The following is a 27,624-nucleotide window of genomic DNA, read 5'->3' as shown; positions in this document are numbered from 1 at the left end:
AGCTGTACCCCGGTCTGCTGCAAAGGAATGCAAGCTGAACTACCTTTTTAAAGGCTGCACAGAAGTTTCCAGGCAGTTCAGCTAAAACATTTTATCCGTTTTACATCTGTTTTACGCCAATGGGAATGCAAACGACAGAGCCAGTAAACCCTGGGTAACTTTCTCTGCAGGCCAGCGACAGCGCTAATTTATTTAAACAGTGCAACAGCAGCGTAACTGGCTCCACACAACATCTGGGCCTTTGTATTAGGTTTCTTTACAAACAACTTCAATCATTCATTTTACCCTGACTTCCAACAGGCCCCAGCCTCTGTAGCTTGAAGTTAGGGGCCTTGTTGCTCCCTAAACTGCAGTGACTATTTGTATTACGTCAGCTCCATTTCATATCCCTTCATCTTTTATGACCTGATAAACTTTTCTTTCATTTGCGTTCTTCTTCCCGGTAACTTTATAACAATATTCATCTGCTTTTGTGTTACATGTATATAAAGAAAACTAATGTGCAGAGCTATGGGGAGAAAGCTGGGGAGTGGGACTAATTGGAGAGCTCTTTCAAAGGCACGATGGGTAAATAACCCCTTTCAGGGTTGTAAGATTCTATATATATTCCCTGCATATTCTGATGCAAGAAATGGGGGAAAACACACCTGTAAGTCACTGAAAAAAAACAGAAGGAACCCCCCACCCCGACAAAAAAAAGCCTCTGCTCCGTTAGGAAGTCCTTTGCCGAGTTTCCCTCTATGGCCCCTCCAGATGGCCAGCAGAGAGCACAGCAGCATCCCATCACAAACACACAGGAAACAGGTTACGTTATTGTGTTGAAGCTCTCATGACAGAATGTGCAAATCGCTTAGGCTGAATCAGACGGCTGGCTGGAAGATCGTGTGCAGTGCAAACCAAGTGGGCTCCAGAAAAGTGGGTTCCCTACTGGAGTTCCTGGCTCTCCTGCACACACTCCTGGACAACTGCCTGCATTCCACTAAAGAGAAAACCTGCCCTAAACTTCCAAACATAGAAACATAGAAACAGAGAAAATAGGTGCAGGAGTAGGCAATTCGGCCCTTCGAGCCTGCACCACCATTCAATAAGATCATGGCTGATCATTCCCTCAGTACCCCTTTCCTGCTTTCTCTCCATACCCCTTGATCCCTTTAGCCGTAAGGGCCATATCTAACTCCCTCTTGAATATATCCAATGCACTGGCCTCAACAACTCTCAGCGGTAGGGAATTCCACAGGTTAACAACTCTCTGAGTGAAGAAGTTTCTCCTCATCTCAGTCCTAAATGGCCTGCCCCTTATCCTAAGACTGTGTCCCCTGGTTCTAGACTTCCCCAATATCGGGAACATTCTTCCCGCATCTAACCTGTCCCGTCCCGTCAGAATCTTATACGTTTCTATGAGACCCCCTCTCATCCTTCTAAACTCCAGTGAATAAAGGCCCAGTCGATCCAGTCTCTCCTCATGTTTCAGTCCAGCCATCTCTGGAATCAGTCTGGTGAACCTTCGCTGCACTCCCTCTATAGCAAGAACGTCCTTCCTCAGACTAGGAGACCAAAACTGAACACAATATTTCAGGTGAGACCTCACCAAGACCCTGTACAACTGCAGTAAGACCTCCCTGCTCCTATACTCAAATCCCCTAGCTATGAAGGCCAACATACCATTTGCCTTCTTTTATCGCCTGCTGTACCTGCATGCCAACTTTCAATGACTGATGAACCATGACACCCAGGTCTCGTTGCATCTCCCCTTTTCCTAATCTGCCGCCATTCAGATAATATTCTGCCTTCATGTTTTTGCCCCCAAAGTGGATAACCTCACATTTATCCACATTATACTGCATCTGCCATGTATTTGCCCACTCACCTAACCTGTCCAAGTCACCCTGCAGCCTCTTAGCGTCCTCCTCACAGCTCACACTGCCACCCAGCTTCGTGTCATCCGCAAACGTGGAGATATTACATTCAATTCCTTCATCTAAATCATTGATGTATATTGTAAAGAGCTGGGGTCCCAGCACTGAGCCCTGCGGCACTCCACTAGTCACTGCTTGCCATTCTGAAAAGGATCCGTTTATCCCGACTCTCTGCTTCCTGTCTGCCAACCAGTTCTCTATCCACGTCAGTATATTACCCCCAATACCATGTGCTTTGATTTTGCACACCAATCTCTTGTGCGGAACCTTGTCAAAAGCCTTTTGAAAGTCCAAATACACCACATCCACTGGTTCTCCCTTGTCCACTCTGCTAGTTACATCCTCAAAAGATTCCAGAAGATTTGTCAAGCATGATTTCCCTTTCATAAATCCATGCTGACTTGGACCAATCCTGTCACTGTTTTTCAAATGGGCTGCTATTTCATCCTTAATGATTGATTCCAACATTTTCCCCACTACTGATGTCAGGCTAACCGGTCTATAATTACCCGTTTCCTCTCTCCCTCCTTTTTTAAAAAGTGGTGTTACATTAGCTACCCTCCAGTCCATAGGAACTGATCCAGAGTCGATAGATTGTTGGAAAATGATCACCAATGCATCCATTATTTCTAGGGCCACTTCCTTAAGTACTCTGGGATGCAGACTATCAGGACCTGGGGATTTATCGGCCTTCAATCCCATCAATTTCCCGAATACAATTTCCCGCCTAATAAGGATATCTTTCAGTTCCTCATTCTCACTAGACCCACTGTCCCCTAGTACATTCAGAAGGTTATTTGTATCTTCCTTTGTGAAGACAGAACCGAAGTATTGGTTCAATTGGTGTGCCATTTCTTTATTCCCCATTATAAATTCACCTGAGTCCGACTACAATAGAAATATGTTTGTCTTTACTAATCTTTTTCTCTTCACATATTTATAGAAGCTTTTGCAGTCAGTTTTTATGTTCCCTTCAAGCTTCCTCTCGTACTCTATTTTCCCCCTCATAATTAAACCCTTAGTCCTCCTCTGTTGAATTCTAAATTTCTCCCAGTCCTCAGGTTTGTTGCTTTTTCTAGCCAAATTACATGCCTCTTCCTTGGCTTTAACACTATCCTTAATTTTCCTTGTTAGCCACAGTTGAGCCACCTTCCCCGTTTTATTTTTACTCCACACCACATATGCACCACACAAACACCAACACTGATATGTCCTTACTACACAGTATAAATGCACACCAGGCCCATGCTTGAGAGAATGTCAGTCTGTGACCTGTCATTTATTCCTTAGCACTCAAAGTGATGGAAGTGGGTGGAGCTTCCCCTTTTATACCTGAAGGTCCAGGTTAGGAGTGTCTCCCACAAGTTCACTACCTAGTGGTCAGTGTTCTCACAGTGTACAACTTAGGTCAGATTATACATGGGTTACAATAACAGTTGAATAAATGACATCACCTCCCCCCCAAAGTCTTATTGGGATCACAGGTTGAGTCTCTCTGGTGGTTTACGCTCCCTTGTAGAACGTCTGAGTTGGGGCTCCGGTTGTTGGGCGCTGGCCTGAGTGTCTGCTGTTTGCGGTGCCTCAGGCCTGTCCGGACTGCCCACAGTGACTGGGCTCTCCTCCACTTGGTTCCGGTGTTCGGTCACCTGTGGTGGAGTGAACTCTACATCATGTTCTTCCTCTGCTTCTTCTATGGGGTTGCTGAACCTCCTTTTTGTTTGATCCACGTGTTTGCGGCAGATTTGTCCATTGGTAAGTTTAACTACCAGAATCCTATTTCCCTCTTTGGCAATCACAGTGCCTGCGAGCCATTTGAGCCCTGCAGCGTAGTTGAGGACAAAAACAGGGTCATTTACATCAATACATCGCGCCCTCGCATTCCTGTCATGGTAGTCATATTGTGACTGGCGCCTGCTCTCAACAATTTCTTTCATGGTGGGGTGTATAAGGGATAACATGGTTTTGAGCGTTCTTTTCATTAGTAGCTCTGCGGGTGGAACCCTTGTGAGCGAGTGTGGTCGGGATCTGTAGGCCAACAGGAGGCGTGATAAGCGGGTTTGTAGGGAACCCCCTTGGAATCTGAGCATCCCCTGTTTGATTATCTGCACTGCTCGTTCTGCTTGGCCGTTTGAGGCCGGCTTGAACGGTGCCGTTCTGACATGGTTAATTCCATTTCCTGCCATGAAGTCCTGGAATTCAGTGCTTGTGAAGCACGGGCCATTGTCGCTGACCAAGACGTCTGGTAGACCGTGGGCGGCGAACATTGCCCGTAGACTTTCTACTGTGGCAGAGGATGTGCTTGAATTTAAAATGTCACACTCAATCCATTTCGAGTAGTCGTCTACTACAACCAAAAACATTTTCCCCATGAAAGGACCTGCATAGTCTACATGGATGCATGACCAAGGCTTGGCAGGCCATGGCCAGGGGCTAAGGGGGACTTCCCTGGGTGCATTGCCCAGCTGGGCACACGTGTTGCACCTGCGAACACAAAGTTCCAGATCTGCGTCTATCCCTGGCCACCAAACGTGTGACCTGGCAATTGCCTTCATCATGACAATGCCCGGGTGCTCATTGTGGAGTTCTCTGATGAACACCTCTCTGTCCATCTGGGGCATGACTACGCGGTTTCCCCACAGTAGGCAATCGGCCTGAATCGAGAGTTCATCCTTGCGCCTGTGAAATGGTTTAAATTCCTCAGGGCATGCCCTGTACGTGGCTGCCCAGTCCCCATTCAGGACACATTTCTTGACTAGAGACAGTAGCGGGTCTCTATTTGTCCAGACTTTAATCTGACGGGCTGTCACGGGTGAGCCTTCGCTTCCGAAAGCTTCAACAGCCATGACCATCTCAGCACCATGCTCGGTAGCCTCCTCAGTGGTGGCTAGTGGGAGCCTGCTGAGTGCATCGGCGCAGTTTTCGGTGCCCGGTCTGTGCCGAATTGTGTAGTCATAGGCGGCTAATGTAAGTGCCCACCTCTGTATGCGTGCTGATGCTTTTGCATTTATGGCCTTGTTGTCGGCCAAAAGGGACGTTAGGGGTTTGTGATCTGTCTCCAGCTCAAATTTCCTACCAAACAGGTACTGGTGCATTTTCTTTACCGCATATACTCATGCAAGCGCCTCCTTTTCTACCATCCCGTAGCCCCTTTCTGCCTGGGACAGACTTCTGGAGGCACAAGCTACCGGCTGTAACTGACCCTTGGCATTGACATGCTGCAACACACACCCGACACCATAGGATGACGCATCTCACGTTAACACAAGTGATGAAAGTGGGTGGAGCTTCCCCTTTTATACCTGAAGGTCCAGGTTAGGAGTGTCTCCCGCACGTTCACCACCTAGTGGTCATTGTTCCACAGTGTACAACTTTGGTCAGATTATACATGGGTTACAATGCTGGTTGAATACATGACACACACATTGGCTGTGACTGTAAATGGGACATCTCAGATCACCAGAAGTCATCCTGGCTCTATCCCAGCAAAGGATGCCTTGCTGTGGCAATGTAACAGGGGCATACACATCTTCAGCGAGTGAACGAACAGTACAAATTGGCTGAAATAGAGACTGGGGTGGGACTGAGGTTGGGAAACCATGAAGAATGGGTTTCCCTCAGGCTCTGCTGCATTTAATGGCAGGACCTGATTAACATTTTCTCCATTTCCTGGCCGCAGCCAGACAGATTAAGAGGCTGGCTCTGGAATTCGGAGGCCTCGGAGGTGAGACTGGACATCTTGTATAGCAGGCCGGAGGCCTCGTGGGGCGCGGAGCGGGTGTCAGATTGCAGGGAGTTGGCGAGGCAGTTATCTGGATCCAGCAGGTAAGTGGAAAGGTACTTACCTCCTGGATCCAGCCCCCTTTGTCTCTCTTTAGTCGACGGGTTTCCCGAGGCCTGGGAAACTCAGCCGGCTCGAGTTAAATTTAAAACCACGCAGCCTCATTATAATATTTCAATTGCTATCCTGCCTCTGTTAAAAGCGGAAGTGTTCGAGTTTCGGTCGTGATTCAGATTTTAAACACTTTAACCTCTCACCCCATCCAAACTCCAGCGTTTTTAGGGGGTTAAAATTCCCCTGGGAATCCAGTAGGCCTAAAGGATAATCTTTCACCTCTGGGAGCCAGGATTGAATCCAGCCCTTATAGACAGGATGGTTCTGTCTGCTCTGGGAGATTTAGGGAGGTCACCCTGTGGAAGGGAATGTAAGTCTCTTGACTCTCGGAGCTTTGACTTGTCCCAGTCCCATTTGGTCACGGCTGAATCGGGGACTTTGCTGTTTGTAGAAACTGACAATCCCCAGGAATGAGTGAACAGGAGCTAAAAATAGAACACTAGGTCCATTTAAAGTTCCTCCTAAACGGTGCTTGACCACAGTGTGAGCAGCACGGGGGAACTTCAGTCTGTATCTGACTTGGGAAGAATTGAGGCAACAGCATAAAGGACTAATACGGAGTTTGGAAATGGAGAATCCAAAAATGCAAAGATTGACTAAATATGATCAGGTTTCTGTGTTGCCCAGGTTGTTAGATCCCCTGGTCGGTCGGCACCGTGAATCTGGTGATCATTATTGACCTAAATAAAGACAATGTGTGAAATGAAGCCTTGGTACGAGCAACCACATCACACCTCTCTGGATGAAGCGTTGTTGCTTTGATGTAAATCTGCTTTGCTTTTCTTAAACCTTGTAACCACGAAGAGCCGAAAGATGGTGAGCTCGTCAGTTGGCATAGCAACCAGAATCCAGAGCGAGGCCAGTGTGAAAGTATTGTCCGACAGTCACTCACTCTCAAACCAGTGATCAGACTGCTGATATCTGCACAAGATAAAAGTGCATTTTTTAAATGTTATACATTCTCCACACTCCAAATGATGGCCATTCCTGCTTAAACCGCCCGCACCAAATGTCTCAACCGCGAATTGACACCTGCCTTAAAATAGCACAATTCAGTCTGATTGTACTGAGTGTTTGTACAACAGCACCGAGCGCAAACCCTGCCTTATAACCTGACAGGCACTGCTACTACAGCACAGCAAGACTCCACGTTATCTTCACCTGCTTTGTCCACGGTAAAAGAGTTGCGGAAAGTAACAAGAGGTTTGTTCGGAGCCAAGGCCCCGGAACAGCTGGTGCTCAGGCTGTACGCTGTGTTTCAGTGATCCTCAACATTGCAACCAACCAATCGAACTCGTCTCACATAAATACATCGAAAGACTCCATCTGCTTTAATCAGAATCCATTCACACTGTTAACTCCTTGACTTCTTCCTGCTTCCCAATTTTCTTCATTCCATTCTTGGAGGTGCAGACTCTCACTGGAGTACAGTCCCACACACACTGACTCTCACTGGGGTACAGTTCCACACACACTGACTCTCACTGGGGTACGGGTTCCACACACACTGACTCTCAGTTGGGTATCGGTCCCACACACACTGACTCTCACTGGGGTACGGGTCCCACACACACTGACTCTCACTGGGGTACAGTCCCACACACACTGACTCTCACTGGGGTACAATCCCACACACACTGACTCTCACTGAGGTACGGGTACCACACACACTGACTCTCAGTTGGGTATCGGTCCCACACACACTGACTCGCACTGGGGTACAGTTCCACACACACTGACTCTCACTGGGGTACAATCCCACACACACTGACTCTCACTGAGGTGCGGGTCCCACACACACTGACTCTCAATGGGGAATGGGTCCCACACACACTGATTCTCACTGGGGTACAGTCCCACACACATTGACTCTCACTGGGGTACATTCCCACACACACTGACTCTCACTGAGGTACGGGTACCACACACACTGACTCTCACTGAGGTACAGTCCCACACACACTGACTCTCACGGAGGTATGGGTCCCACACATACTGACTCTCACTGGAGAACAGTCCCACACAAACTGGCACTCACTGGGGTACAGTCCCACACACACTGACTCTCACTGGGGTACAGTCCCACACACACTGACTCTCATTGGGGTACGGGTCCCACACACACTGACTCTCACTTGGGTACAGTTCCACACAAACTGACTCTCACTGGGGTACAGCTCCCACACACATTGACTCTCACTGCGGTACATTCCCACACACACTGACTCTCACTGAGGTACGGGTCCCACACACACTGACTCTCACTGAGGTACAGTCCCACACACACTGACTCTCACGGAGGTATGGGTCCCACACATACTGACTCTCACTTGAGAACACTCCCACACACACTGACTCTCACTGAGGTACGGGTCCCACACACACTGACTCTCACTGGGGTACAGTCCCACACACACTGACTCTCACTGGGGTACGGGTCCCACACACACTGACTCTCACTGGGGTACAGTTCCACACACACTGACTCTCATTGGGGTACGGGTCCCACACACACTGACTCTCACTTGGGTACAGTTCCACACAAACTGACTCTCACTGGGGTACGGGTCCCACACACACTGACTCTCACTGGGGTACAGTCTCACACACACTGACTCTCACTGAGGTACAGGTCCCACACACACTGACTCTCACTGGGGTACAGTCTCACACACACTGACTCTCACTGAGGTACAGGTCCCACACACTGACTCTCACTGGGGTACCGGTCCCACACACGCTAATTCTCACTGAGGTACAGGTCCCACACACTGACTCTCACTGGGGTACGGGTCCCATACACTGACTCTCACAGGGGTACAGTCGCACACAAACTGACTCTCACTGGGATACAGTCCCACACATACTGACTCTCATTGGGGTACAGTCCCACACATACTGACTCTCACTGGGGTACAGTCCCACACACACTGACTCTCACTGGAGTACAGTCCTACACACACTGACTCTCACTGGGGTATGGGTCCCACACACACTGACTCTCACTGGAGTACAGTCCTACACACACTGACTCTCACTGGAGTACAGTCCCACACACACTGACTCTCACTGGGGTATGGGTCCCACACACACTGACTCTCATTGGGGTACAGTCCCACACACACTGACTCTCACTGGAGTACAGTCCCACACACACTGACTCTCACTGGGGTATGGGTCCCACACACACTGACTCTCACTGGGGTACAGTCCCACACACACTGACTCTCACTGGGGTACGGGTACCCCATACACTGACTCTCACAGGGGTACAGTCGCACACACTGACTCTCACTGGGTTATGGGTCCCACAAACACTGACTCTCACTGGGGTACGGGTCCCACACACACTGACTTTCACTGGGGTACGGGTCCCACACACACTTACTCTTACGGGGGTACAGTCCCACACACACTGACTCTCACTGGGGTACAGTCCCACACATACTGACTCTCATTGGGGTACAGTTCCACACACACTGACTCTCACTGGGGTACAGTTCCACACACTGGCTCTCACTGGTTTATGGGTCCCTCAGACACTGACTCTCACTGGGGTACGGGTCCTACACACATCGACTTTCACTGGGGTACGGGTCCCACACACACCGACTCTCATTGGGGTACAGTCCCAAACACACTGACTCTCACTGGGGTACAGTCCCACACATACTGACTCTCACTGGGGTACAGTCCCACACACACTGACACTCACTAGGGTACAGTCCCACACATACTGACTCTGGCTGTGCTAAGGGTCTCACACACACTGGCTCTCACTGAGGTGCAGATCCCACACACACTGACTCTCACTGGGGTATGGGTCCCACACACACTGACTCTCATTGGGATACAGTCCCACACACACTGACTCTCACTGGGGTAAGGGTCTCACACACACTGACTCTCACTGGGGTACAGTTCCACACACACTGACTCTCACTGGGGTACGGGTCCCACACACACTGACTCTCACTGGGGTACAGTTCCACACACACCCTCTCTCACTGGGGTACAGTTCTACACACACTGACTCTCACTGGGGTACAGTCCCACACACACTGACTCTCACTGAGGTACGGGTCCCACACACACTGACTCTCACTGGTGTACAGTTCTACACACACTGACGCTCACTGGGGTACAGTCCCACACACACTGACTCTCACTGAGGTACGGGTCCCACACACACTGACTCTCACTGGGGTACGGGTCCCAAATACAATGAGTCTCATTGGGGTACGAGTCCCACACACACTGACTCTCACTGGGGTACGGATCCCACACACACTGACTCTCACTGGGGTACAGTCCCACACACACTGACTCTCACTGGGGTACAGTCCCACACACACTGACTCTCACAGGGGTACGGGTCCCACACACACTGCCTCTCACTGGGGTACAGTCCCACACACTCTGACTCTCAGTGGGGTACTGTCCCACACACTGACTCTCACTGGGGTACGGTCCCACACACACTGACTCTCACTGGGGTACGGTCCCACACACTCTGACTCCTACTGGGGTACTGTTCCACACACACTGACTTTCACTGGGGTACGGGTCCCACACACACTGACTCTCACGGGGGTACAATCGCACACACACTGACTCTCATTGGGGTACAGGTTCCACACTTACTGACTATCACTGGGGTACTGTTCCATACACACTGACTCACTGGGGCTCAGTCCCACACACACACTCTCTCACAGATCTACGGCTCCCACACACACTGACTCTCACTGGGGTATGTATCCAAAACACACTGACTCGCCACTGGGGTACAGTACCACACACATTGACTCTCACTGAGGTATGGGTCCCACACACACTGACTCTCACTGGGGTATGGGTCCCACACACACTGACTCTCACAGGGGTACAGTCACACACAAACTGACTCCCACTAGGGTACAGTCCCACACACACTGACTCTCATTGGGGTACAGTCCCACACATACTGACTCTCACTGGGGTACAGTCCCACACACACTGACTCTCACTGAGGTACGGGTATCGCACACACTGACTCTCACTGGGGCATGGGTCCCACACACACTGACTCTCATTGGGATACAGTCCCACACACACTGACTCTCACTGGGGTACGGGTCCCGCACACACTGACTCTCACTGGGGCATGGGTCCCACACACACTGACTCTCATTGGGATACAGTCCCACACACACTGACTCTCACTGGGGTACGGGTCTCACACACACTGACTCTCACTGGGGTGCAGGTCCCACACACACTGACTCTCACTGGGGTACATGTCCCACACACACTGACTCTCACTGGGGTACAGTCCCACACACATTGACTCTCACTGGGGTACAGTCCCACACACACTGACTCTCACTGAGGTACAGTCCCACACACACTGACTCTCACTGGGGTATGGGTCCCACACACACTGACTCTCACTGGGGTACAGTCCCACACAAACTGACTCTCATTGGGGTACGGGTCCCACACACACTGACTCTCACTTGGGTACAGTACCACACAAACTGACTCTCATTGGGGTACGGGTCCCACACACACTGACTCTCACTTGGGTACAGTTCCACACAGACTGACTCTCACTGGGGTACGGGTACCCCATACACTGACTCATACAGGGGTACAGTCGCACACACACTGACTCTCACTGGGGTACAGTCTCACACACACTGACTCTCACTGAGGTACAGGTCCGACACACACTGACTCTCACTGGGGTAATGTTCCACACGCACTGACTCTCACTGGGGTACCGGTCCCACACACGCTAATTCTCACTGAGGTACAGGTCCCACACACTGACTCTCACAGGGGTACGGGTCCCATACACTGACTCTCACAGGGCTACAGTCGCACACAAACTGACTCTCACTGGGGTACAGTCCCACACACACTGACTCTCATTGGGGTACAGTCCCACACATACTGACTCTCACTGGGGTACAGTCCCACACACACTGACTCTCACTGGGGTACGGGTCCCAAATACATTGAGTCTCATTGGGGTACGAGTCCCACACACACTGACTCTCACTGGGGTACGGATCCCACACACACTGACTCTCACTGGGGTACAGTCCCACACACACTGACTCTCACTGGGGTACAATCCCACACACACTGACTCTCATTGGGGTACAGGTTCCACACTCACTGACTATCACTGGGGTACAGTTCCATACACACTGACTCACTGGGGCTCAGTCCCACACACACACTCTCTCACAGATCTACGGGTTCCACACACACTGACTCTCACTGGGGTATGTGTCCAAAACACACTGACTCGCCACTGGGGTACAGTATCACACACATTGACTCTCACTGAGGTATGGGTCCCACACACACTGACTCTCACTGGGGTGCAGTCCCACACACACTGACTCTCACTGGGGTACGCGTCCCAAATACATTGAGTCTCATTGGGGTACGGGTCCCACACACACTGACTCTCACTGGGGTACGGATCCCACACACACTGACTCTCACTGGGGTACAGTCCCACACACACTGACTCTCATTGGGGTACAGGTTCCACACTCACTGACTATCACTGGGGTACAGTTCCATACACACTGACTCACTGGGGCTCAGTCCCACACACACACTCTCTCACAGATCTACGGGTTCCACACACACTAACTCTCACTGGGGTATGTGTCCAAAACACACTGACTCGCCACTGGGGTACAGTATCACACACATTGACTCTCACTAAGGTATGGGTCCCACACACACTGACTCTCACTGGGGTACAGTCCCACACACACTGACTCTCACTGGGGTACAGTTCCACACACACTGAGTCTCACTGAGGTACGGGTATCGCACACATTGACTCTCACTGGGGTACAGTTCCACACGCACTGACTCTCACTGGTGTACGGGTCCCACACACACTGACTCTCACTGGGGTACAGGTCCCACACACACTGACTCTCACTGGGGTTCGGGTCCCACACACTGTGACTCTCACTGAGGTACGGGTCCCACACACTGTGACTCTCACTGGGGTACAGGTCCCAAAAACACTGACTCTCACTGGGGTACACGTCCCACACACACTGGCTCTCACTGGGGTATAGTCCCACACACACTGACTCTCAGTGGGGTACGGGTCCCACACACACTGACTCTCACTGGGGTACAGTCCCACACACACTGACTCTCACTGGGGTACAGTACCACACACACTGACTCTCACTGGGGTACAGTTGCACACACACTGACTCTCACTGGGGTACAGTCCCACAGACACTGACTCTCACTGGGGTACAGTTCCACACACACTGACTCTCACTGGGGTACAGGTCCCACACACACTGACTCTCACTGGGGTACAGTCCCACACACACTGACTCTCACTGAGGTTCGGGTCCCACACACACTGACTCTCACTGGGGTACAGGTCCCACACACACTGACTCTCACTGGGGTAAAGTCCCACACACACTGACTCTCACTGGGGTACAGTTCCAGACACACTGACTCTCACTGGGGTACAGTTCCACACACACTGACTTTCACTGGGGTACAGTTCCACACGCACTGACTCTCACTGGGGTACAGTCCCACACACACTGACTCTCACTGTGGTACAGTTCCACACGCACTGACTCTCACTGGGATACCGGTCCCAAACACACTGACACTCACTGGGGTACCGGTCCCACACACACTGACTCTAACTGGGGTACAGTCCCACACACACTGACTCTCACTTGGGTACGGGTCCCACACACACTGACTCTCACTGGGGTACGGGTCCCACACACACTGACTCTCACTGGGGTACGGGTCCCACACACACTGACTCTCACTGGGGTACGGGTCCCACACACACTGACTCTCACTGGGGTACGGGTCCCACACACACTCACTCTCACTGGCGTACTGTTCCACACATACTGACTTTCACTGGGGTACGGGTCGCACACACACTGACTCTCACGGGGGTACAATCCCACACACACTGGCTCTCACTGGGGTATAGTCCCACACACACTGACTCTCAGTGGGGTACGGGTCCCACACACACTGACTCTCACTGGGGTACAGTCCCACACACACTGACTCTCACTGGGGTACAGTACCACACACACTGACTCTCACTGGGGTACAGTTGCACACACACTGACTCTCACTGGGGTACAGTCCCACAGACACTGACTCTCACTGGGGTACAGTTCCACACACACTGACTCTCACTGGGGTACAGGTCCCACACACACTGACTCTCACTGGGGTACAGTCCCACACACACTGACTCTCACTGAGGTTCGGGTCCCACACACACTGACTCTCACTGGGGTACAGGTCCCACACATACTGACTCTCACTGGGGTGCAGTTCCACACACACTGACTCTCACTGGGGTACGGGTATCGCACACACTGACTCTCACTGGGGTACAGTCCCACACACACTGACACTCACTGAGGTACAGTCCCACACACACTGACTCTCACTGGGGTACGGGTCCCACACACACTGACTCTCACTGGGGTACGGGTCCCACACACACTGACTCTCACTGGGGTACGGGTCCCACACACACTGACTCTCACTGGGGTACGGGTCCCACACACACTCACTCTCACTGGCGTACTGTTCCACACATACTGACTTTCACTGGGGTACGGGTCGCACACACACTGACTCTCACGGGGGTACAATCCCACACACACTGGCTCTCACTGGGGTATAGTCCCACACACACTGACTCTCAGTGGGGTACGGGTCCCACACACACTGACTCTCACTGGGGTACAGTCCCACACACACTGACTCTCACTGGGGTACAGTACCACACACACTGACTCTCACTGGGGTACAGTTGCACACACACTGACTCTCACTGGGGTACAGTCCCACAGACACTGACTCTCACTGGGGTACAGTTCCACACACACTGACTCTCACTGGGGTACAGGTCCCACACACACTGACTCTCACTGGGGTACAGTCCCACACACACTGACTCTCACTGAGGTTCGGGTCCCACACACACTGACTCTCACTGGGGTACAGGTCCCACACATACTGACTCTCACTGGGGTGCAGTTCCACACACACTGACTCTCACTGGGGTACGGGTATCGCACACACTGACTCTCACTGGGGTACAGTCCCACACACACTGACACTCACTGAGGTACAGTCCCACACACACTGACTCTCACTGGGGTACGGGTCCCACACACACTGACTCTCACTGGGGTACGGGTCCCACACACACTGACTCTCACTGGGGTACGGTTCCCACACACACTGACTCTCACTGGGGTAAAGTCCCACACACACTGACTCTCACTGGGGTACAGTTCCAGACACACTGACTCTCACTGGGGTACAGTCCCACACACACTGACTTTCACTGGGGTACAGTTCCACACGCACTGACTCTCACTGGGGTACAGTCCCACACACACTGACTCTCACTGTGGTACAGTTCCACACGCACTGACTCTCACTGGGATACCGGTCCCAAACACACTGACTCTCACTGGGGTACCGGTCCCACACACACTGACTCTAACTGGGGTACAGTCCCACACACACTGACTCTCACTTGGGTACGGGTCCCACACACACTGACTCTCACTGGGGTACGGGTCCCACACACACTGACTCTCACTGGGGTACGGGTCCCACACACACTGACTCTCACTGGGGTACGGGTCCCACACACACTGACTCTCACTGGGGTACGGGTCCCACACACACTCACTCTCACTGGCGTACTGTTCCACACATACTGACTTTCACTGGGGTACGGGTCGCACACACACTGACTCTCACTGGGGTACGGGTCGCACACACACTGACTCTCACGGGGGTACAATCCCACACACACTGACTCTCATTGGGGTACGGGTTCCACACACACTGACTCTCACTGGGGTACGGTTCCCACACACACTGACTCTCACTGGGGTAAAGTCCCACACACACTGACTCTCACTGGGGTACAGTTCCAGACACACTGACTCTCACGGGGGTACAATCCCACACACACTGACTCTCACTGGGGTACGGGTTCCACACTCACTGACTCTCACTGGGGTACGGTTCCCACACACACTGACTCTCACTGGGGTAAAGTCCCACACACACTGACTCTCACTGGGGTACAGTTCCAGACACACTGACTCTCACTGGGGTACAGTCCCACACACACTGACTCTCACTGGGGTACAGTCCCACACACACTGACTCTCACTGGGGTACAGTTCCACACGCACTGACTCTCACTGGGGTACCGGTCCCACACACACTGACTCTAACTGGGGTACAGTCCCACACACACTGACTCTCACTTGGGTATGGGTCCCACACACACTGACTCTCACTGGGGTACGGGTCCCACACACACTGACTCTCACTGGGGTACAGTCCCACACACACTGACTCTCACTGGGGTACAGTCCCACACACACTGACTCTCACTGGGGTACAGTTTCACACACACTGACTCTCACTGGGGTACGGGTCCCACACACACTGACTCTCACGGGGGTACAATCCCACACACACTGACTCTCATTGGGGTACGGGTTCCACACTCACTGACTATCACTGGGGTACAGTTCCATACACACTGACTCTCACTGGGGTACAGTCCCACACACACACTCTCACAGATCTACGGGTCCCACACACACTGACTCTCACTGGGGTATGTGTCCAAAACACACTGACTCTCCACTGGGGTACAGTACCACACACATTGACTCTCACTGAGGTATGGGTCTCACACACACTGACTCTCACTGGGGTACAGTCCCACACACACTGACTCTCACTGGGGTACAGTCCCACACACACTGAGTCTCACTGGGGTACAGTCCCACACACACTGACTCTCACTGAGGTATGTATCCCACACACACTGACTCTCACTGGGGTACAGTCCCACACACTGACTTTCACTGGGGTACGGGTCCCACATACACTGATTCTCACTGGGGTACGGGTCCCACACACATAGACTCTCACTGGGGTACAGGTCCCACACACACTGACTCTCACTGGTGTATATGTCCCACACACACTGACTCTCACTGGGGTACAGGTCCCACACGCACTGACTCTCACTGGGGTACAGTCCCACACACACTGACTCTCACTGGGGTACCGGTCCCACACACGCTAATTCTCACTGAGGTACAGGTCCCACACACTGACTCTCACTGGGGTACGGGTCCCATACACTGACTCTCACAGGGGTACAGTCGCACACAAACTGATTCTCACTGGGGTACAGTCCCACACACACTGACTCTCACTGGGGTACAGTCCCACACACACTGACTCTCACTGGAGTACAGTCCTACACACACTGACTCTCACTGGGGTATGGGTCCCACACACACTGACTCTCACTGGGGTACAGTCCCACACACACTGACTCTCATTGGGGTACAGTCCCACACACACTGACTCTCACTGGAGTACAGTCCCACACACACTGACTCTCACTGGGGTATGGGTCCCACACACACTGACTCTCACTGGGGTACAGTCCCACACACACTGACTCTCACTGGGGTACAGTCCCACACACATTGACTCTCACTGGAGTACAGTCCTACACACACTGACTCTCACTGGGGTATGGGTCCCACACACACTGACTCTCACTGGAGTACAGTCCTACACACACTGACTCTCACTGGGGTATGGGTCCCACACACACTGACTCTCATTGGGGTACAGTCCCACACACACTGACTCTCACTGGGGTACGGGTACCCCATACACTGACTCTCACAGGGGTACAGTCGCATACACTGACTCTCACTGGGTTATGGGTCCCACAAACACTGACTCTCACTGGGGTACGGGTCCCACACACACTGACTTTCACTGGGGTACGGGTCCCACACACACTTACTCTCACGGAGGTACAGTCCCACACACACTGACTCTCACTGGGGTACAGTCCCATACATACTGACTCTCACTGGGGTACAGTTCCACACACACTGACTCTCACCGGGGTACAGTTCCACACACTGGCTCTCACTGGGTTATGGGTCTCTCAGACACTGACTCTCACTGGGGTACGGGTCCCACACACACTGACCTTCACTGGGGTACGGGTCACACACTTACTCTCACGGGGGTACAGTCCCACACACACTGACTCTCACTGGGGTACAGTTCCACACAAACTGACTCTCATTGGGGTACGGGTCCCACACACACTGACTCTCACTTGGGAACAGTTCCACACACACTGACTCTCACTGGGGTACAGTCTCACACACACTGACTCTCACTGAGGTACAGGTCCCACACACACTGACTCTCACTGGGGTAATGTTCCACACGCACTGACTCTCACTGGGGTACCGGTCCCACACACGCTAATTCTCACTGAGGTACAGGTCCCACACACTGACTCTCACTGGGGTACGGGTCCCATACACTGACTCTCACAGGGGTACAGTCGCACACAAACTGACTCTCACTGGGGTACAGTCCCACACACACTGACTCTCATTGGGGTACAGTCCCACACATACTGACTCTCACTGGGGTACAGTCCCACACACACTGACTCTCACTGGGGTACGGGTCCCAAATACATTGAGTCTCATTGTGTACGAGTCCCACACACACTGACTCTCACTGGGGTACGGATCCCACACACACTGACTCTCACTGGGGTACAGTCCCACACACACTGACTCTCACTGGGGTACAATCCCACACACACTGACTCTCATTGGGGTACAGGTTCCACACACACTGACTCTCACTGGGGTATGTGTCCAAAACACACTGACTCACCACTGGGGTACAGTATCACACACGTTGACTCTCACTGAGGTATGGATCCCACACACACTGACTCTCACTGGGGTACAGTCCCACACACACTGACTCTCACTGGGGTACAGTCCCACACACACTGAGTCTCACTGAGGTACGGGTATCGCACACATTGACTCTCACTGGGGTACAGTTCCACACGCACTGACTCCCACTGGGGTACGGGTCCCACACACACTGTCTCTCACTGGGGTACAGGTCCCACACACACTGACTCTCACTGGGGTTCGGGTCCCACACACTGTGACTCTCACTGAGGTACGGGTCCCACACACTGTGACTCTCACTGGGGTACAGGTCCCAAAAACACTGACTCTCACTGGGGTACACGTCCCACACACACTGGCTCTCACTGGGGTATAGTCCCACAAACACTGACTCTCAGTGGGGTACGGGTCCCACACACACTGACTCTCACTGGGGTACAGTCCCACACACACTGACTCTCACTGGGGTACAGTACCACACACACAGACTCTCACTGGGGTACAGTTGCACACACACTGACTCTCACTGGGGTACAGTCCCACACACACTGACTCTCACTGGGGTACAGTTCCACACACACTGACTCTCACTGGGGTACGGGTCCCACACACACTGACTCTCACTGGGGTACAGTCCCACACACACTGACTCTCACTGAGGTTCGGGTCCCACACACACTGACTCTCACTGGGGTACAGGTCCCACACATACTGACTCTCACTGGGGTGCAGTTCCACACACACTGACTCTCACTGGGGTACGGGTATCGCACACACTGACTCTCACTGGGGTACAGTCCCACACACACTGACACTCACTGAGGTACAGTCCCACACACACTGACTCTCACTGGGGTACGGGTCCCACACACACTGACTCTCACTGGGGTACAGTCCCACACACACTGAGTCTCACTGGGGTACGGGTCCCACACACACTGACTCTCACTGGGGTACGGTTCCCACACACACTGACTCTCACTGGGGTAAAGTGCCACACACACTGACTCTCACTGGGGTACAGTTCCAGACACACTGACTCTCACTGGGGTACAGTCCCACACACACTGACTTTCACTGGGGTACAGTTCCACACGCACTGACTCTCACTGGGGTACAGTCCCACACACACTGACTCTCACTGGGGTACAGTTCCACACGCACTGACTCTCACTGGGGTACCGGTCCCACACACACTGACTCTCACTGGGGTACCGGTCCCACACACACTGACTCCAACTGGGGTACAGTCCCACACACACTGACTCTCACTGGGGTACGGGTCCCACACACACTGACTCTCACTGGAGTACGGGTCCCACACACACTGACTCTCACTGGGGTACGGGTCCCACACACACTGACTCTCACTGGGGTACGGGTCCCACACACACTCACTCTCACTGGCGTACTGTTCCACACATACTGACTTTCACTGGGGTACGGTTCCCACACACACTGACTCTCACGGGGGTACAATCCCACACACACTGACTCTCACTGGGGTACGGGTCCCACACACACGGACTCTCACTGGGGTACAGTTCCAGACACACTGACTCTCACTGGGGTACAGTCCCACACACACTGACTTTCACTGGGGTACAGTCCCACACACACTGACTCTCACTGGGGTACAGTTCCACACGCACTGACTCTCACTGGGGTACAGTTCCACACGCACTGACTCTCACTGGGGTACGGGTCCCACACACACTGACTCTCACTGGGGTACAGTCCCACACACACTGACTCTCACTGGGGTACAGTTCCACACGCACTGACTCTCACTGGGGTACAGTCCCACACACACTGACTCTCACTGGGGTACAGTTCCACACGCACTGACTCTCACTGCAGTACGGGTCCCACACACACTGACTCTCACTGGGGTACGGGTCCCACACACACTGACTCTCACTGGGGTACAGTCCCACACACACTGACTCTCACTGGGGTACAGTCCCACACACACTGACTCTCACTGGGGTACAGTTCCACACGCACTGACTCTCACTGCAGTACGGGTCCCACACACACTGACTCTCACTGGGGTACAGTCCCACACACACTGACTCTCACTGGGGTACAGTTCCACACGCACTGACTCTCACTGGGGTACGGGTCCCAAACACACTGACTCTCACTGGGGTACCGGTCCCACACACACTGACTCTCACTGGGGTACGGGTCCCACACACACTCACTCTCACTGGCGTACTGTTCCACACATACTGACTTTCACTGGGGTACGGGTCCCACACGCACTGACTCTCACTGGGGTACGGGTCCCACACACACTGACTCTCACTGGGGTATGTGTCCAAAACACACTGACTCTCCACTGGGGTACAGTACCACACACATTGACTCTAACTGAGGTATGGGTCTCACACACACTGACTCTCACTGGGGTACAGTCCCACACACACTGACTCTCACTGGGGTACAGTCCCACACACACTGACTCTCACTGGGGTACAGTCCCACACACACTGACTCTCACTGGGGTGCGGGTCCCACACACACTGACTCTCACGGGGGTACAATCCCACACACACTGACTCTCATTGGGGTACGGGTTCCACACTCACTGACTATCACTGGGGTACAGTTCCATACAGACTGACTCTCACTGGGGTGCAGTCCCACACACACACTCTCACAGATCTACGGGTCCCACACACACTGACTCTCACTGGGGTATGTGTCCAAAACACACTGACTCTCCACTGGGGTACAGTACCACACACATTGACTCTCACTGAGGTATGGGTCTCACACACACTGACTCTCACTGGGGTACAGTCCCACACACTGACTCTCACTGGGGTACGGGTCCCACATACATTGATTCTCAATCGGGTACGGGTCCCACACACATAGACTCTCACTGGGGTACAGTACCACACACACTGACTCTCACTGAGGTTCGGGTCCCACACATACTGACTCTCACTGGGGTACAGTACCACACACACTGACTCTCACTGGGGTACAGTACCACACACCCTGACTCTCACTGGGGTGCAGTCCTACACACACTGACTCTCACTGGGGTACAGTCCCACACACACTGACTCTCACTGGGGTACAGTACCACACACACTGACTCTCACCGGGGTACAGTGCCACACACACTGACTCTCACTGGGGTACAGTCCCACACACACTGACTCTCACTGAGGTTCGGGTCCCACACACACTGACTCTCAATGGTGTATATGTCCCACACATACTGACTCTCACTGGGGTACAGGTCCCACACACACTGACTCTCACTGGTGTATATGTGCCACACACACTGACTCTCACTGGGGTACAGGTCCCACACAAACTGACTCTCACTGGGGTACCGGTCCCACACACGCTAATTCTCACTGAGGTACAGGTCCCACACACTGACTCTCACTGGGGTACGGGTCCCATACACTGACTCTCACAGGGGTACAGTCGCACACAAACTGATTCTCACTGGGGTACAGACCCACACACACTGACTCTCATTGGGGTACAGTCCCACACACACTGACTCTCACTGGGGTACAGTCCCACACACACTGACTCTCACTGGAGTACAGTCCTACACACACTGACTCTCACTGGGGTATGGGTCCCACACACACTGACTCTCATTGGGGTACAGTCCCACACACACTGACTCGCACTGGAGTATAGTCCCACACACACTGACTCTCACTGGGGTATGGGTCCCACACACACTGACTCTCACTGGGGTACAGTCCCACACACACTGACTCTCACTGGGGTACAGTCCCACACACACTGACTCTCACTGGAGTACAGTCCTACACACACTGACTCTCACTGGGATATGGGTCCCACACACACTGACTCTCACTGGTGTACAGTCCTACACACACTGACTCTCACTGGGGTATGGGTCCCACACACACTGACTCTCATTGGGGTACAGTCCCACACACACTGACTCTCACTGGGGTACGGGTACCCCATACACTGACTCTCACAGGGGTACAGTCGCACACACTGACTCTCACTGGTTTATGTGTCCCACAAACACTGACTCTCACTGGGGTACGGGTCCCACACACACTGACTTTCACTGGGGTACGGGTCCCACACACACTTACTCTCACGGGGGTACAGTCCCACACACACTGACTCTCACTGGGGTACAGTCCCACACATACTGACTCTCACTGGGGTACAGTTCCACACACACTGACTCTCACCGGGGTACAGTTCCACACACTGGCTCTCACTGGGTTATGGGTCCCTCAGACACTGACTCTCACTGGGGTACGGGTCCCACACACACTGACCTTCACTGGGGTACGGGTCACACACTTACTCTCACGGGGGTACAGTCCCACACACACTGACTCTCACTGGGGTACAGTCCCACACATACTGACTCTCACTGGGGTACAGTTCCACACACACTGACTCTCACTGGGGTACATGTCCCACACACACTGACTCTCACTGGGGTACGGGTATCGCACACACTGACTCTCACTGGGGTACAGTCCCACACACACTGACACTCACTAGGGTACAGTCCCACACATACTGACTCTGACTGTGCTAAGGGTCTCACACACACTGGCTCTCACTGGGGTGCAGGTCCCACACACACTGACTCTCACTGGGGTACAGTCCCACACACACTGACTCTCACTGGGGTACAGTACCACACACACTGACTCTCACTGGGGTACAGTACCACACACACTGACTCTCACTGGGGTACAGTACCACACACACTGACTCTTACTGAGGTTCGGGTCCCACACACACTGACTCTCACTGGGGTACAGTACCACACACACTGACTCTCACTGGGGTACAGTCCCACACACACTGACTCTCACTGAGGTTCGGGTCCTACACACGCTGACTCTCACTGGGGTACGGGTCCCATACACTGACTCTCACAGGGGTACAGTCGCACACAAACTGACTCTCACTGGGGTACAGTCCCACACACACTGACTCTCATTGGGGTACAGTCCCACACACACTGACTCTCACTGGGGTACAGTCCCACACACACTGACTCTCACTGGAGTACAGTCCTACACACACTGACTCTCACTGGGGTATGGGTCCCACACACAATGACTCTCATTGGGGTACAGTCCCACACACACTGACTCTCACTGGAGTACAGTCCCACACACACTGACTCTCACTGGGGTATGGGTCCCACACAAACTGACTCTCACTGGGGTATGGGTCCCACACACACTGACTCTCACTGGGGTACAGTCCCACACACACTGACTCTCACTGGGGTACGGGTACCCCATACACTGACTCTCACAGGGGTACAGTCGCACACACTGACTCTCACTGGGTTACGGGTCCCACAAACACTGACTCTCACTGGGGTACGGGTCCCACACACACTGACTTTCACTGGGATACGGGTCCCACACACACTTACTCTTACGGGGGTACAGTCCCACACACACTGACTCTCACTGGGGTACAGTCCCACACATACTGACTCTCACTGGGGTACAGTTCCACACACACTGACTCTCACTGGTGTACAGTTCCACACACTGGCTCTCACTGGGTTATGGGTCCCTCAGACACTGACTCTCACTGGGGTACGGGTCCTACACACACTGACTTTCACTGGGGTACGGGTCCCACACACACCGACTCTCATTGGGGTACAGTCCCACACACACTGACTCTCACTGGAGTACAGTCCCTCAGACACTGACTCTCACTGGGGTACGGGTCCCACACACACTGACCTTCACTGGGGTACGGGTCACACACTTACTCTCACGGGGGTACGGGTCCCACACACACTGACTTTCACTGGGGTACGGGTCCCACACACACTTATTCTCACGGGGGTACAGTCCCACACACACTGACTCTCACTGGGGTACAGTTCCACACACACTGACTCTCACCGGGGTACAGTTCCACACACTGGCTCTCACTGGGTTATGGGTCCCTCAGACACTGACTCTCACTGGGGTACGGGTCACACACTTACTCTCACGGGGGTACAGTCCCACACACACTGACTCTCACTGGGGTACAGTCCCACACATACTGACTCTCACTGGGGAACAGTTCCACACACACTGACTCTCACTGGGGTACATGTCCCACACACACTGACTTTCACTGGGGTACGGGTATCGCACACACTGACTCTCACTGGGGTACAGTCCCACACACACTGACACTCACTAGGGTACAGTCCCACACATACTGACTCTGACTGTGCTAAGGGTCTCACACACACTGGCTCTCACTGGGGTGCAGGTCCCACACACACTGACTCTCACTGGGGTACAGTCCCACACACACTGGGGTACAGTACCACACACACTGACTCTCACTGGGGTACAGTACCACACACACTGACTCTCACTGGGGTACAGTACCACACACACTGACTCTTACTGAGGTTCGGGTCCCACACACACTGACTCTCACTGGGGTACAGTACCACACACACTGACTCTCACTGGGGTACAGTCCCACACACACTGACTCTCACTGAGGTTCGGGTCCCACACACACTGACTCTCACTGGGGTACAGGTCCCACACACACTGACTCTCACTGGGGTACAGTTCCACACACACTGACTCTCACTGAGGTACAGGTCCCACACACTGACTCTCACTGGGGTACGGGTCCCATATACTGACTCTCACAGGGGTACAGTCGCACTCAAACTGACTCTCACTGGGGTACAGTCCCACACACACTGACTCTCATTGGGGTACAGTCCCACACACACTGACTCTCACTGGAGTACAGTCCCACACACACTGACTCTCACTGGGGTATGGGTCCCACACACACTGACTCTCATTGGGGTACAGTCCCACACACACTGACTCTCACTGGAGTACAGTCCCACACACACTGACTCTCACTGGGGTATGGGTCCCACACACACTGACTCTCACTGGGGTATGGGTCCCACACACACTGACTCTCACTGGGGTACAGTCCCACACACACTGACTCTCACTGGGGTACGGGTACCCCATACACTGACTCTCACAGGGGTACAGTCGCACACACTGACTCTCACTGGGTTATGGGTCCCACAAACACTGACTCTCACTGGGGTACGGGTCCCACACACACTGACTTTCACTGGGATACGGGTCCCACACACACTGACTCTTACGGGGGTACAGTCCCACACACACTGACTCTCACTGGGGTACAGTCCCACACATACTGACTCTCACTGGGGTACAGTTCCACACACACTGACTCTCACTGGTGTACAGTTCCACACACTGGCTCTCACTGGGTTATGGGTCCCTCAGACACTGACTCTCACTGGGGTACGGGTCCTACACACACTGACTTTCACTGGGGTACGGGTCCCACACACACCGACTCTCATTGGGGTACAGTCCCACACACACTGGGGTACAGTACCACACACACTGACTCTCACTGGGGTACAGTACCACACACACTGACTCTCACTGGGGTACAGTACCACACACACTGACTCTTACTGAGGTTCGGGTCCCACACACACTGACTCTCACTGGGGTACAGTACCACACACACTGACTCTCACTGGGGTACAGTCCCACACACACTGACTCTCACTGAGGTTCGGGTCCTACACACACTGACTCTCACTGGGGTACGGGTCCCATACACTGACTCTCACAGGGGTACAGTCGCACACAAACTGACTCTCACTGGGGTACAGTCCCACACACACTGACTCTCATTGGGGTACAGTCCCACACACACTGACTCTCACTGGGGTACAGTCCCACACACACTGACTCTCACTGGAGTACAGTCCTACACACACTGACTCTCACTGGGGTATGGGTCCCACACACAATGACTCTCATTGGGGTACAGTCCCACACACACTGACTCTCACTGGAGTACAGTCTCACACACACTGACTCTCACTGGGGTATGGGTCCCACACAAACTGACTCTCACTGGGGTATGGGTCCCACACACACTGACTCTCACTGGGGTACAGTCCCACACACACTGACTCTCACTGGGGTACGGGTACCCCATACACTGACTCTCACAGGGGTACAGTCGCACACACTGACTCTCACTAGGTTATGGGTCCCACAAACACTGACTCTCACTGGGGTACGGGTCCCACACACACTGACTTTCACTGGGATACGGGTCCCACACACACTTACTCTTACGGGGGTACAGTCCCACACACACTGACTCTCACTGGGGTACAGTCCCACACATACTGACTCTCACTGGGGTACAGTTCCACACACACTGACTCTCACTGGTGTACAGTTCCACACACTGGCTCTCACTGGGTTATGGGTCCCTCAGACACTGACTCTCACTGGGGTACGGGTCCTACACACACTGACTTTCACTGGGGTACGGGTCCCACACACACCGACTCTCATTGGGGTACAGTCCCACACACACTGACTCTCACTGGAGTACAGTCCCTCAGACACTGACTCTCACTGGGGTACGGGTCCCACACACACTGACCTTCACTGGGGTACGGGTCACACACTTACTCTCACGGGGGTACGGGTCCCACACACACTGACTTTCACTGGGGTACGGGTCCCACACACACTTATTCTCACGGGGGTACAGTCCCACACACACTGACTCTCACTGGGGTACAGTTCCACACACACTGACTCTCACCGGGGTACAGTTCCACACACTGGCTCTCACTGGGTTATGGGTCCCTCAGACACTGACTCTCACTGGGGTACGGGTCACACACTTACTCTCACGGGGGTACAGTCCCACACACACTGACTCTCACTGGGGTACAGTCCCACACATACTGACTCTCACTGGGGAACAGTTCCACACACACTGACTCTCACTGGGGTACATGTCCCACACACACTGACTTTCACTGGGGTACGGGTATCGCACACACTGACTCTCACTGGGGTACAGTCCCACACACACTGACACTCACTAGGGTACAGTCCCACACATACTG

The 27,624-nt window shown here is 53.2% G+C and overlaps 1 long non-coding RNA gene across 2 annotated transcripts in view; it reads right to left on the bottom strand.

The window, feature by feature from the left end:
- Positions 1-3,082: 3,082 nt before the first annotated feature.
- Positions 3,083-27,624, bottom strand: part of LOC139237873 (uncharacterized) — a 257,619-nt gene continuing 233,077 nt past the window's right edge. For both annotated transcript variants that reach the window (XR_011588536.1, XR_011588537.1), the window contains exons 3-4: positions 6,543-6,729; positions 3,083-3,735 (exon numbers count right to left, since the gene is read on the bottom strand). This is a non-coding gene — a long non-coding RNA (uncharacterized lncRNA). The remainder of the gene's footprint in view (positions 3,736-6,542; positions 6,730-27,624) is intronic.

This window comes from Pristiophorus japonicus, chromosome 24 (assembly GCF_044704955.1).
Source record: "Pristiophorus japonicus isolate sPriJap1 chromosome 24, sPriJap1.hap1, whole genome shotgun sequence".
Classification (NCBI taxonomy): Eukaryota; Metazoa; Chordata; class Chondrichthyes; family Pristiophoridae; genus Pristiophorus; species Pristiophorus japonicus.
This window is presented reverse-complemented; position numbering and strand designations above follow the sequence as displayed.